The sequence below is a fragment of the Saccopteryx bilineata genome, chromosome 1, assembly GCF_036850765.1.
Source record: "Saccopteryx bilineata isolate mSacBil1 chromosome 1, mSacBil1_pri_phased_curated, whole genome shotgun sequence".
NCBI lineage: Eukaryota > Metazoa > Chordata > Mammalia > Chiroptera > Emballonuridae > Saccopteryx > Saccopteryx bilineata.
This window is the reverse complement of record NC_089490.1, coordinates 98,536,621-98,549,040: the sequence shown is the minus strand read 5'-3', so window position 1 is coordinate 98,549,040 and position 12,420 is coordinate 98,536,621. Positions and strand designations below refer to the sequence as shown.

Here is a 12,420-nt window from a genome sequence, read left to right as displayed (position 1 = left end):
TATTTAAGTCTGAACAATGTTTTATTTTTAAAAAATGACCAGATTCCCTCTGTTACATCCGTCTAAGACTCACTCTTGACGCTTGTCTCGGTCACGTGATACATTTACCCCTAAAGGCAGGTCAGTGAAAATATTTTCCAACATTAAACTGGTCCGTGGCCCAAAAATTGTTGGGGACCACTGCTCTATAGCACTCATGGACTTCTAATTAGTCATCTATAAGTACTTGTTGACTTTTCTTATGTAAGGAGTGTAACCTACCTTATATCCTATAACCTACCTTGACATCCTATTCCCTTCATGTCTCCCAGCTAGAAGTCCTCCTTTTCCTCTGGGCAGCCAGAATATTTGAACTTTTGTTTTGTGTCCTTTGTTCTTTCTGAGTTATGGCTGGGCCTTCTTTTCCTCTAATAGACACTAAGTCCATTGAGGACAAAGACATTGCCTGTTATCTTTCAATACCTTACAGTGTCTAGTACATAGTAGACACCAAACACATATTAGTTGAAAGACTACATGAATGAAATATTAGTTGAAAAGTAGATAGAAGTCTTGGAAGAGTTCTAGTTTCAAACTCTAGAACTGCTTGAGTATCTCTAATGAAATAAACTGATGTTTATAAGTTGTACTGTTGGTCAAGTTTGTAAAATATGATTTTTTTTTTTGTATTTTTCTGAAGCTGGAAACGGGGAGAGACAGTCAGACAGACTCCTGCATGTGCCCGACCGGGATCCACCCAGCACGCCCACCAGGGGCTACGCTCTGCCCACCAGGGGGCGATGCTCTGCCCCTCCGGGGCGTCGCTCTGCCACGACGAGAGCCACTCTAGCGCCTGGGGCAGAGGCCAAGGAGCCATCCCCAGCGCCCGGGCCATCTTTGCTCCAATGGAGCCATCCCCAGCGCCCGGGCCATCTTTGCTCCAATGGAGCCTTGGCTGCGGGAGGGGAAGAGAGAGACAGAGAGGAAGGGGGGGGGGGTGTGGAGAAGCAAATGGGCGCTTCTCCTATGTGCCTTGGCCGGGAATCAAACCCGGGTCCCCCGCACGCCAGGCCGACGCTCTACCGCTGAGCCAACCGGCCAGGGCCTAAAATATGATTTTTATGTTTGCTCGCTTATAGTTTGCATTGAGGGCTGGGCAGAGCCAGGTATATGTGATTTGTGAAATTGCAAATTACCTTCCTGCTTGGGGAGGGCCATTGTTTTGCTAATGTTTGCTGGAGGAGAGTTTTTAAAGCTTTGAAGAGTGAGAAGAAGGAGAAGCAGAGAGAAGCCATGTTTTGCAGGGAGAGCAGAGAGAATGCAAGGTGCTGAGAAAGAAGCCATGTTTGGCAGAGACAGAGAAGGTGTGCACATGGGGAACCAGAAGTGAGGGGCTTTTTGCAAGCTCCACTGAGACTGGTGGGGCCTTTGATTCTAGGAGAAACCAGAGAAGATTCTCCTGGTTGCAGAACCGGAGAATGTGTCAGTGGCTTTGGGAGCCCTGAGTGAAAGGGAAGTGTATTCCCTGTGTGTTGTTCGTCGTCCAGTGCAAGACTTTAATAAAGGAATGGCCCACCATTCTTTGGCTCCACTGTTTCTTTACCATCTGCCTGAATCCAATGGAAATCTGCATGTGCATGGCCACGACAGTGGTGGCTACTGGCCATACATGTACTTATAAATACAAGGTATAGAAAGTAGATATATAAGAATCTGTACTCACATGTTTTTTCCTCTTACAGGAAACTATTTACAGATCATAAAATACATGTGTTTTATTCAAAATAGCTACAACTTGACTCTTCCACATTCTGAATGTTAAGTAATACTTATAATGAAATACACTAGTTATAAACATCTAATTATTTTCTAAATGGGGCTGCTAATTATCCAGCAAAAATGTTTATTTTTCTCCCTTCTAAATGCTGTAGCTCCTCTCCATGAAGACAGATTATTTCTCTTGAGTATTATAAACTTAGATCTCTGCCTTCCTAGATGCATTATTATGAAAGTATTTTTCCATGACTTTTATAGTCACAGTGTGCTGGGGTGAAAGAAAGAACACTAACAATTTTTCATTGCCTTTTAAGTGCCAACTATTGTTAGGCATCTTTATATTTGGTGTCTTGTTGAATCCTCATGACAGGCCCTATAAAATGTGCCAGTTTTACATATGAAGGAACCAAAGCTCATGAAGATTAATCTTTCTCATCATCTTACAACAAATAATGGAGCTAATATTCAAATCTAGGTTTATTTTACTTCAGATTCTGTATTTTTTCTATTGTATCATGCTAAAATTTTTTTGTGAACATTTATGCAAAATAAAAAAGGCTTGAAATATTTTACCCCATTGTGCCTAATAGTGACTAAAAAGTAATCAGGAATAAAGCATGAATGCACTCAAAGAGGTAGCTACAACCTTAACTATTGGTCTATTTTCAATGACTTGAATTATCCAAATACGTGAAATAGTTTTTTTGAACAGGCTATGTTACTAAAAATTTTATTATTGGAATAAAATTACCTTTGAAACAACAAATGTAGCCTTTATAAAATGGCTTTGTACTCCTAGGTATATGAGAAGTAATACTGAAATGGTTAGCACTTCTGTTGCCTTTCAAATTAGAATTTGAGGATAGATCATTGTTTCACTCTCTGGAAAGCAATTCTAACTGATCTACCTAATGGCTTTGAGTTACAAGGTGCTGGAAGAAACAGGATGTTGGGTGGGATAGTAAGCTTCTCCCTGCCTACAGGGAAGGCACCTTTAATTGCACAGATCATCTACATGTCAGGAGTATAAAATCAGAATATTTGTATTCAGTAATATATATGAAATAAACAATATTTCCAACCTTTTGGATAATTTTCACATTGAGGAGATGGAAGGACAAGGGAGCTGACATTTATTGAGTACTACAATCTGCTTTATAAGGATGTTCTAGATTTACCAGGTCAATACTTTATGCAGGGCAAAGTAACAGGCAGCCAGTGCGTCTTAAATGTCCATGTCCAGACACCTTGAGCATCGAGGACAGAGCCCAGGCCCCTCCAGGGAACAGTCCAGCCAGGGCTTCCCGTGGCTTTGGGAGGGCCCGCCTCTAGTGGGCGATGAGGAAGGGCTGTGGCAGGCCCTGCGGCTTGGCAGGACCTGGTCCTCTCCGGCACACTCAGTGTCTGGGCTCAGGATAGGGAGGAGCATAGCGGCCTGGGCTTTTTGCTCTGCAGGGGTGCCCGTGGCTACTGTAGACACAGGATGGACAGCTGTGTCACATGGGCTTGGACCCTGACCCATCACTATGTTTACATGCGATTGTCCAGCCAAGTTTTAGAGCTCTCTGTCGCAATTTAGCTGCGGTGGCCCTGGTTGGTATTCTAATGTGCAAGTGAATTTTCAGCAGTTCTTGCACCCCTGGGCTTTGGCAGTGACTCATTCCTGTGCCCAAACGCGGAGCTGCACCAGCACCACAGTCGGTGTCTGTGGGGTCATACGCTGTGACAGCAGGCCCAGGGAGCCCGACTGTTCGGTGTCTTGATGTGCATTTGAGATCTCCGTGGTAAAATATTCACTCAAGTTCTTCCAGGAAAAACAATTCACATAATCCATGCTTTAAATTTTATTTAATTTTTAAGGAGTGCCTCAAACACTTGAGAAATCAGCTTGCTTTGTATATGAGAACTGGTTTTAATGCCAATAAATCAAGTGCTGCTCATGGGAAAAAATATTTTATGTAGAGTCAAATAGGTTTCAGGCATAGGTCACTCACTATTGCCCACTGCTACATTCTTTTTCACCATGGAGAGAAATCTATCAAGAAAAATATAATCTTATTTGTAGCTTTCATTAACCTGTTCTGTGACCCTGAGGCTAGAAACTATCTGTGGGTTAAGTGGTATGACTTCCATATAGATATACTTACAGAAAGCCCTCATTTATAACACTGTTGGAAAATTCAGACTTGTACAGACAGGTCAGGTAATAATTTCAATGGTATTAAACAGAATAATGTTTTGGATCACGTTATCGCTCTCTCACACGCACACATACACACTATTATTTAGGTATTCTTAACATAAATAAATTACACATATTTGAAGTGTCCAATTTGATGTTTCTACGTATGTATACACCCATAAAACCCTCACTGCAATAAAGAAAAAAACATATTTATCATTCCCACAAGTGGTCCTTACGCTTTTTTAAATCCTCCCTTCCCCAGACCCAAGCAACCACTAATCTGCTTTTTGTCACTATGGTTTGCTTCCTGTAATTTTACAAAAATTGAACAACACATTATGTGTACTCCTTTCTGATCTGGCTTATTTCATTCAGTATAATTATTTTGAGATCCGTCTATATTGTTGCATGCACCAGTAATAAATTCCTTTTTACTGCTGAGCAATATCCCATACTGAGTTGTAATATACCACAATTTGTTTATCCATTTATTCATTTGCTCCCCTTCTTGGTTCACTTTGTCCTCCTCATCAACATTACTTTCCCTGATTTGAAATTTCTGATTATGCACTTGGCATTTACCCAGGTACAGTGAGCACAGGATCCAGGAGAAATAAACTCTACCAAGGCTTTAAGGGTAGAGCATATGTGGCCAAGCAATTGCCTTGGCTACAGTGACAGTACATTGATTCAAGCTGGGCTAATTAGAGCTAATGTTTGTGCTACTGAGGATGTTGCTCCCTCTTTACCGAGAGACTTGAGCCAGGAAGTACGGTATAGAGCTACAAATTTTGTATCCATCCTTTGACTTAGTGGGCAGATAGGTCAGGGCCACCAAAGGCAGAACCAAAAGAAGGAGAGAAACCAGATTCTGATGACATCTTGTGGGTTGTTGGATAAGATGTCCCTGAAGCCTGCAGTACTCCTGGTCTTGGAACATATGTAAACAACAAAGCCCCTTTTTGTGTAAGTTGAGTTGCTGTTCATGTCACTTTCAAAAGAAAAAGTTGTGATACAGGTGCTTAACATTCATTATCTCATTAAATCCTTACAACCTTGCAAGGTATGTTATTATTCTAATTTTACATATGGGGAAAAACTTTAAGTAACCTAACAGAATCTCACAGTGATAAAGGTCTGATCTGATCCAATCCAACTGATTGCAAAGCTCAGTTCCTATGCAATACTACTGCCGGGCTAGAACTCTGACCTGCTTAGCTCTGTGTATTTCTACACTTTCTTTTTATTACTGTACCTGACACTTAATACTATTAACATCTGTGGCTTCATTGTTGCTGAAATAAAAATATATTTGCAGGGCTTAATTTTTCTCCTTCTCCTCTGCCCCTGCATTTTACCTTACCTTTCTTCTTGTTTTTTTCCTCTTCTCATTTTTTCATTTTTCCAATGTTCAATACCAAATATTTGCTCTAGTCTCTTCTTCACAGGTCCTGTCAACTCGAAAATGATCCTGGGGTGATGATGGCTTTGGCAAAGCAAAGTTAGTTTACTGAAAAACTTGCCCTTCTGATTAATAGCTAAAGACTAGAAAGAAGGATTACATCTATAAATCAGTCTGATAAATTTCCCTAAAAACAAATTACTGGGCCAGATTTCAAAGATGACAAAACCAGAGGGCCACTGTTCCTCTCTTCCTTCTCTCACGAAGGATGAAAAGAGTGCAATGATCATTTCAACAAGCCCCTGGGAAAATGGCTAATTGCTGCATCTTTTTCCTTAAGAAATTTAAAAACCCTTACTGCCTTAGCTCCCACTTTTTAGCACTATTTTCTTAAAAAGGGAGGAATAAATCTTAAAGTTGGCTTCATGTTGAGCTTCATTTTTCAGGATGCTCAAATAAGCTTTAAATGTATTTTATTTGATTAAGAGCCTACCACTGCTTTTTTCTTTTTCAATAGACAGAACATTAATCTAGTTAAGAGCAGTTAATATCACAAGGTTTAAAAGAAAAGAAAGAAAAATGATTTAATCCCTTCTTAGTCTCTTAATAGAGCCTTGTGTGGAGGCTTCCTGGAAGCCAGGAGACTAACTAGAAAACAACTTCATTTTTAAATGAAATGTTTGAAAATTATGTCTTCCTTAACTGCCAAGGCTGAGTTTGGTTCCTGGATTCATTTCCTTTGTAAGGACACATGACATAGTTTCCTGAAATCTTCTTACAATGCTCCCTGGACTGTACCAAAATCTCACATGTTATCAGCCCTCTCAGTTAAATCCAATCCTGCAAATTGAAATTTGATATGCACACAAGGAAGAAATTTCCCTCCCCAAATTTGTAGCTAGTATGTCTCTGAAAATATTGATTTTCAATATATCTGGCTTATGTAAAATCTCTATAGTTTAACCTTTAAAGTGATGGGCAACAACTGTATCGTGCAATGGTATAAAACTAAACTATTCTATGTTGGTCAAATAAGTTTGTAATAATATATATGTTTGCTCACTTATAGTTTGCGTTGACAGGCTATAAGCAGGCAGGGTCGTTATAGCCTAAGGCTTAGTTTTAAGACTAAGCCTTTCCCACCCTTTTGAGGAATCCCATTTTGCCTCAGATAAGTGACTTTGTATCAGAGACTTCTTTGTTTGAATATTGGATTAAAGGTTTTGATTTCTACACTATAAAATGGGGCACAGAAGCCCATGCTAGAGGAGAGCAGAGAAAGGCCATGTGGAGGAGAGGAGAAGCAGCCAAGATGGCGGAGTGCTGAGGGAGAAGCCAGTTTGTGTAGAGTTTGTGCAGAGAGAAGGAGATGAGAAGTGAATAAGGCTGGTGAGGTACAAACCTTTGATTCTAGGAAACTCGGATAAGTCAGTGGCTTTGAGAGCCCTGAATAGAAAGGGAAGTGTTTTCCCACTGTGTGTATTTCTTGCCCGCCAGGTGCAAGCTAGGATTAAAGCTAATGGCCCACCAGTTCTTGACTCTGTTGTTTCATTACCGTCTGTTCAAATCAGATTCGAACCTGCATGGGCCAGGTGGTTATAATGGTGGCCATGGCCAGCAAATGTTGGAATGGCATAAAATATTTATTAAAAAAATAAATGTTAGGGTGAGACTAGCTGTTTTGTTTATAAAGAAGGTTTAAAAAATCCTTTGACAATACTTTTTTTATTACTATATAGGCATACGCCATTTTATTGTGTATCAATTCATTGCACTCCACAGAGTTTTTTACAAACGGAAGGCAAGACCCTCCACCAACAAAAAGATTACAACTCGCTTTATTGCTGTGGTCTGTAACCAAACCCACAAAATCTCCGAGGTATGCCTGTCATTTTTACCAAATGTAAAATTATTTATTCAAGTAACATTAGGGGAAATATAGCTGATTGTTGCCTTCAACCTTGAAATTTTTGTTGCAAAAAAAAAAAAAATAGTTATTACATGATTTGGCTTAGCAAAATAGAGAATAAAGCCAGACAAAAAGCCTTTTTTATTTTCAATTTGGTAAGTTAACTAATTTCTTTGAGAATATTCTTATGATTACTAATAATTGAAAATGGTTCAGAAATTCAGACACATGGAAAATTGTTTTGTAAAATGGTAAAGCTATGTATTGATGCTGTGTGGGCAGTGGTTCTCAAATTTTATTGTGCTACAGAATCCTAGGGGACTTGTTAAAAAAGTTCGCTAAACTCCATCCCAGGGTTTCTGATTCAGTTCATCTAGGGTGGGGTCTGAGAATTTGCAATTCTAAGAATCCCCACATGACATTGCTGCTGCTGGTTCAGGGAACTTCACTTGAGAACCACTGATACAGAGAACTGAAAACCAGCCCAGTGTCTCTTTCCTCTGTCTTATTCATTTTTGTTTCACATTTGTTTCCTAAGCTATGTCAATTTCAAAGTGTAATCACAGCAAAGACTGTCTGATTTCATTCCCTTTTATTCTCTCTGTCCAAAGTTTAATGACCTTCAAATTCTTCCCTTCAAGGGTTGCCTTTCCTCAGGCTAAAGAGTAAAATGCCTAAAACTCCAAGAGAAGTTTCCCGAACTGTCCTCATCAGCACACGTGTGTCCCTCAATATTCTCATATATGTCCTGTGATAAAGCTATTCTGTGGTCAAAACATTTTGGGATATACTGACTTAACTGGAAAAAATTATACTTATGAAAACTTTTTTTTTTTTCTGAAGCTGGAAACCGGGAGAGACAGTCAGACAGACTCCCACATGCACCCGACCGGGATCCACCCAGCACGCCCACCAGGGGTCGACGCTCTACCCACCAGGGGGCGATGCTCTGCCCCTCTGGGGAGTTGCTCTGCCGCCACCAGAGCCACTCTAGCACCTGGGGCAGAGGCCAAGGAGCCATCCCCAGCGCCCGGTCCATCTTTGCTCTAATGGAGCCTTGGCTGCGGGAGGGGAAGAGAGAGACAGAGAGGAAGGAGAGGGGGAGAGGTGGAGAAGCAGATGGGCGCTTCTCCTGTGTGCCCTGGCCGGGAATTGAACCCGGGACTTCTGCACACCAGGCCGACACTCTACCACTGAGCCAACCTGCCAGGGCCGTTGTGGCACTTTAGTTGTTCATTGATAGCTTTCTCATATGTGCCTTGACCGTGGGCCTTCAGCAGACCGAGTAACCCCTTGCTCAAGCCAGCGACCTTGGGTCCAAGCTGGTGAGCTTTAGCTCAAACCAGATGAACCCGCGCTCAAGCTGGCGACCTCGGAGTCTCGAACCTGGGTCCTCTGAATCCCAGTCCGATGTTCTATCCACTGCGCCACCGCCTGGTCAGGCTATAAAGGCTTTTCCACTTGTGAATTTGATTCCTTTTTTTGGAGATGGTAATCCTGGTGCAACCATTTACTTATTACAGATACGACACTAGAACATTTTTGGTCGCTGGTTAGATTCACCAGAGGGCTAGTGAGAACCGTGGAAATGAGGAGAAAGGGTGACATTGCCTCAGATAATAGCATTTAGTGGAGCTACAGGTGAACCCTATGTAAGTACCATTCTCCATGTAGTATTCCTCCAACTTGGGCAGAATGTGCTTGCCATGGGTAGTGGTACTTGCAAAGAGTTGCAATATGGAACCAGATTATACACATGACTATCTTCCGCTGGGTTGGCTCTGCCACATTGGTCATCTTCTGGACTGTGTAGTTGCTGTAGTGGTCCTTCATCATAGTGTAGAAGGCACTGTGCAGACCGCTGTTCATGGTGCATAGCTCATTGATAAGCACAGCACACTCTCTAAGGGAGGCGCGAGTACACACTGCTCCACAGCATTGCTTGCAAATTTATGCTGACTCAATACAAGTCCATTGCCTTGAATTTCTGCTACACTTTTATCCTCAGGATAACCATGCTCCAATACATATTAGATTATATAATTTCCATATTGATCCTGCATACGTTGCTTTGTGTGCTTGCTGGTGAAGCTCCTCTAAAATAGGGAGTGCATAATTAGGGAGGCAGTGCTCCAGGATCCTCTGAATCACTCGGCAGCCATAAAGATGCATGGACAAAACAAACACTCGTCCCTTAAATACATCGATGATAACTGCAAAGATTGAGACTGCACACGTTCAGTGAATTTCTGAACCATGTAATTGCCATTCTGGCCTTTCACACATGTTAGGAGATGGCCATCTAGTTCCTAAACCATCTCAATCTGCTGATCTGAGGGAATAAATTCAAGAGTTTTCTGGATAACACCACAGCCATACATCTGCAGTGCCAATGACAGGACATGACCTCGATTCTGTTCCAGCAATGCTGGCTTCTGTTCAAGGCTGCCAAATTCAAAGAACTTCTGAATGATGTAATTTCCAAATACATCCACCATTAGCTGGTTAGGTGCCTTGGAGGATTTCATTGAAGTCAAGCCGTCACTCAGCTGGTGTGGCACGCTCTAGCTTCAGCTGAATGAATCTGGACCCATGCTAGTCTTGGGAAAATTCCATTCTATGCCCAGCAATTTCCTACATTTGTAAATTAGGATATCAGTTATTTCAGGGGTCCCCAAACTTTTTACACAGGGGGTAAAAGGTTCACTGTCCCTCAGACCATTGGAGGGCCGGACTATAAAAAAAACTATGAACAAATCCCTATGCACACTGCACATATCTTATTTTAAAGTAAAAAAACAAAATGGGAAGAAATATAACATTTAAAATAAAGAACAAGTAAATTTAAATCAACAAACTGACCAGTATTTCAATGGGAACTATGTTCCTCTCACTGACCACCGGTGAAAGAGGTGCCCCTTCTGGAAGTGCGGTGGGGGCTGGATAAATGACCTCAGGGGGCCGCATGTGGCCCGCGGGCCGTAGTTTGGGGACCCCTGAGTTATTTCAAAAATCTTCAAAAAGTCTGTTTCTGACAGAGGATGTGACATTAAACACTCCCTCCTGCAAATGGGCGACAGAGAGAGACACAAGAATGCTGCTGAGGCTGAAGAGGCTGGAGGCTCTGCTTGCACTGTGATACTTGGCTTCAGCCCCTGGAGCAGCAGAGATATATCTTCCACTGCCACCTGTGAGTGCTCCTGATGTTCCCCAGGCATTGTCCTCCCATTCATCACCCAGGAATAAACTTTTTGGTTCATCTTTGCTGGATTCATCTGTTTCCCAAAACTTTTTACCTGGCAAGAGTAAAAACGCACATGGTAGACAGCCAGGGTAGTAGTGGCCATGCGACCATTGTAACAGCAGCAAGTCTGGTGGGCCATGATACTGCTGTCCCTTCTTCTGAGCCGCTCTCGCTAGTGTTTCTTCCTGCTATATCATAGGATGCTTCTTCTTGCTATATTGTAAAGTTCTTTGACCTAGACATATTTCAGAAGCATCATTAAGTGCTTTTTAAAAAGAGCACACTTCTTCTAAAGGAAAGCTTGTGCTAACATTTGCATTCTTGTATGATAAGCAATTGTTAAATATGGGTAGAGAATAAATGTTGCTAATTTATGGATCTTAGTAATTTTAGAGGCATGGTAGAAGTCTGATTGAAATGTATAACTGTTGGATATTACAGTAGATACATTCAACTTTGCCCAACAAAATAGGAGAAGTCAGCAGGCATTATTTTAGTGGGAAAGGATTCGTCTAAGAACCCAAGAATATAACGGTCAGGTCTTTAGAATATAATGTGATTGGAAATTACATTAAAATTTACTAAGTCTATTTTCTGTTATTAAAATGGAAAAATATTTATATCTCATTTCACCAGGCCCTTTATATGGTTAATTTTTTTTTTCTTGTTTAGGTTATCTACATCCGGTCCCCATTCTCTTCTTTTCAGTTTTCTCATTATCTCCTCCTAGGCGTTTATGTTTGTTTTTACTTTATGTTTTCATCCTAATTAGTGGGAAAAAGTGGGTCGGTATTACTTTGGTTTGTCTTCACTTTCAATCTGCTGTTCATTGCTGAGCTAGCTTTTAGCCTCTTTAAAAGAAGAAAGTAAAAACATTTACAGAAACTGGGGCAACCTCTCCCCAGACTTCTTCCTTCAAGAAAACAAAACCTAACCAACCACAGCAGTAGTTCCTCTGTTCTCATAGCACCTTGTACTTCCCTTCTCATAAGGCTCAGATTTTTATTTTAATCGTTTATTGAATATCTTTCATCCCAGCAGGACTCTCAGTCCTTGAGGACCTAGTATATTGCCAAGAATAAACTATAAAGAAATTTGTAGTTTAAATTAATAAATGCTGCGTGCGGGAATGACTGCTGCATTGGTACCCACACATAATAAAGGAGAAAAGTTGCAGCAATCAATATACTCAAGTGTGGGTCCTCGACAGCAACTCTATAGAAAGTCAGTGGTGAACTGTGGCACGGGTATCTTAATTACATAATTACTAGGATAATTTAGTCAAGTTTTTGTTTTGTTGGGGGTGGGGTGGGAGGAAGATGAAGGGGTTGAAGTGTTCCGATAACTTCTTCCCCAGCCTCTGTCGCTGCGGACAGACACTGCCTGAGCTTCCTAGTCCTGTGGGGCCTCCTCACCCCTCCTACCCACCTCCACCTCTCCAGAAGGCAGGCCTGGGAAGAGGAGGCCCCCGTCTCCCGGCTGGGGTTTCCCGGGGATACCCCGCCCCGCCCCCAGGCTCCGCCCCTGGCCCGCCAGCCCCGCCTCCCCCCGCCGCCGCCAGCAGGGGTCGCGCTGCCCCCAGCGAGCGGCTCAGGCGGGGGTGGGGAAAGCTCCGCGGCCGGTCGCTTTTCTCCGCCGCCGCTGGTTGGATCGTTTCAATAAAAGTCTTTTTTCCCCCCTCTCTCTTGCTCTCGCTCTCCTCCGGGAAACAGGCGGAGGCGTCAATCCGCAGCCGCCGAGAGAGCAAGCGACGCTCACGCAGCGAGCGAAAGCGCCAGCCCGCGGTCTCCTCGGCTCCTCACCGTCGGGCCCCGGAGAGGAAGGAGCCCGCGTTCGGCCGGGCCGTCTCAGCCGGGCGTCGGCGCCAACCTGCCCGCCTCGCTCCCGCCCCGGGTCCTCCGAGGGGATTAGTGGGCCGCCCGCGC

The 12,420-nt window shown here is 42.6% G+C and overlaps 1 pseudogene; it reads right to left on the bottom strand.

Moving 5' to 3' along the window:
- Positions 1 to 3,412: 3,412 nt before the first annotated feature.
- Positions 3,413 to 11,325, bottom strand: LOC136319271 (pumilio homolog 1-like; annotated as a pseudogene).
- Positions 11,326 to 12,420: the final 1,095 nt, after the last annotated feature.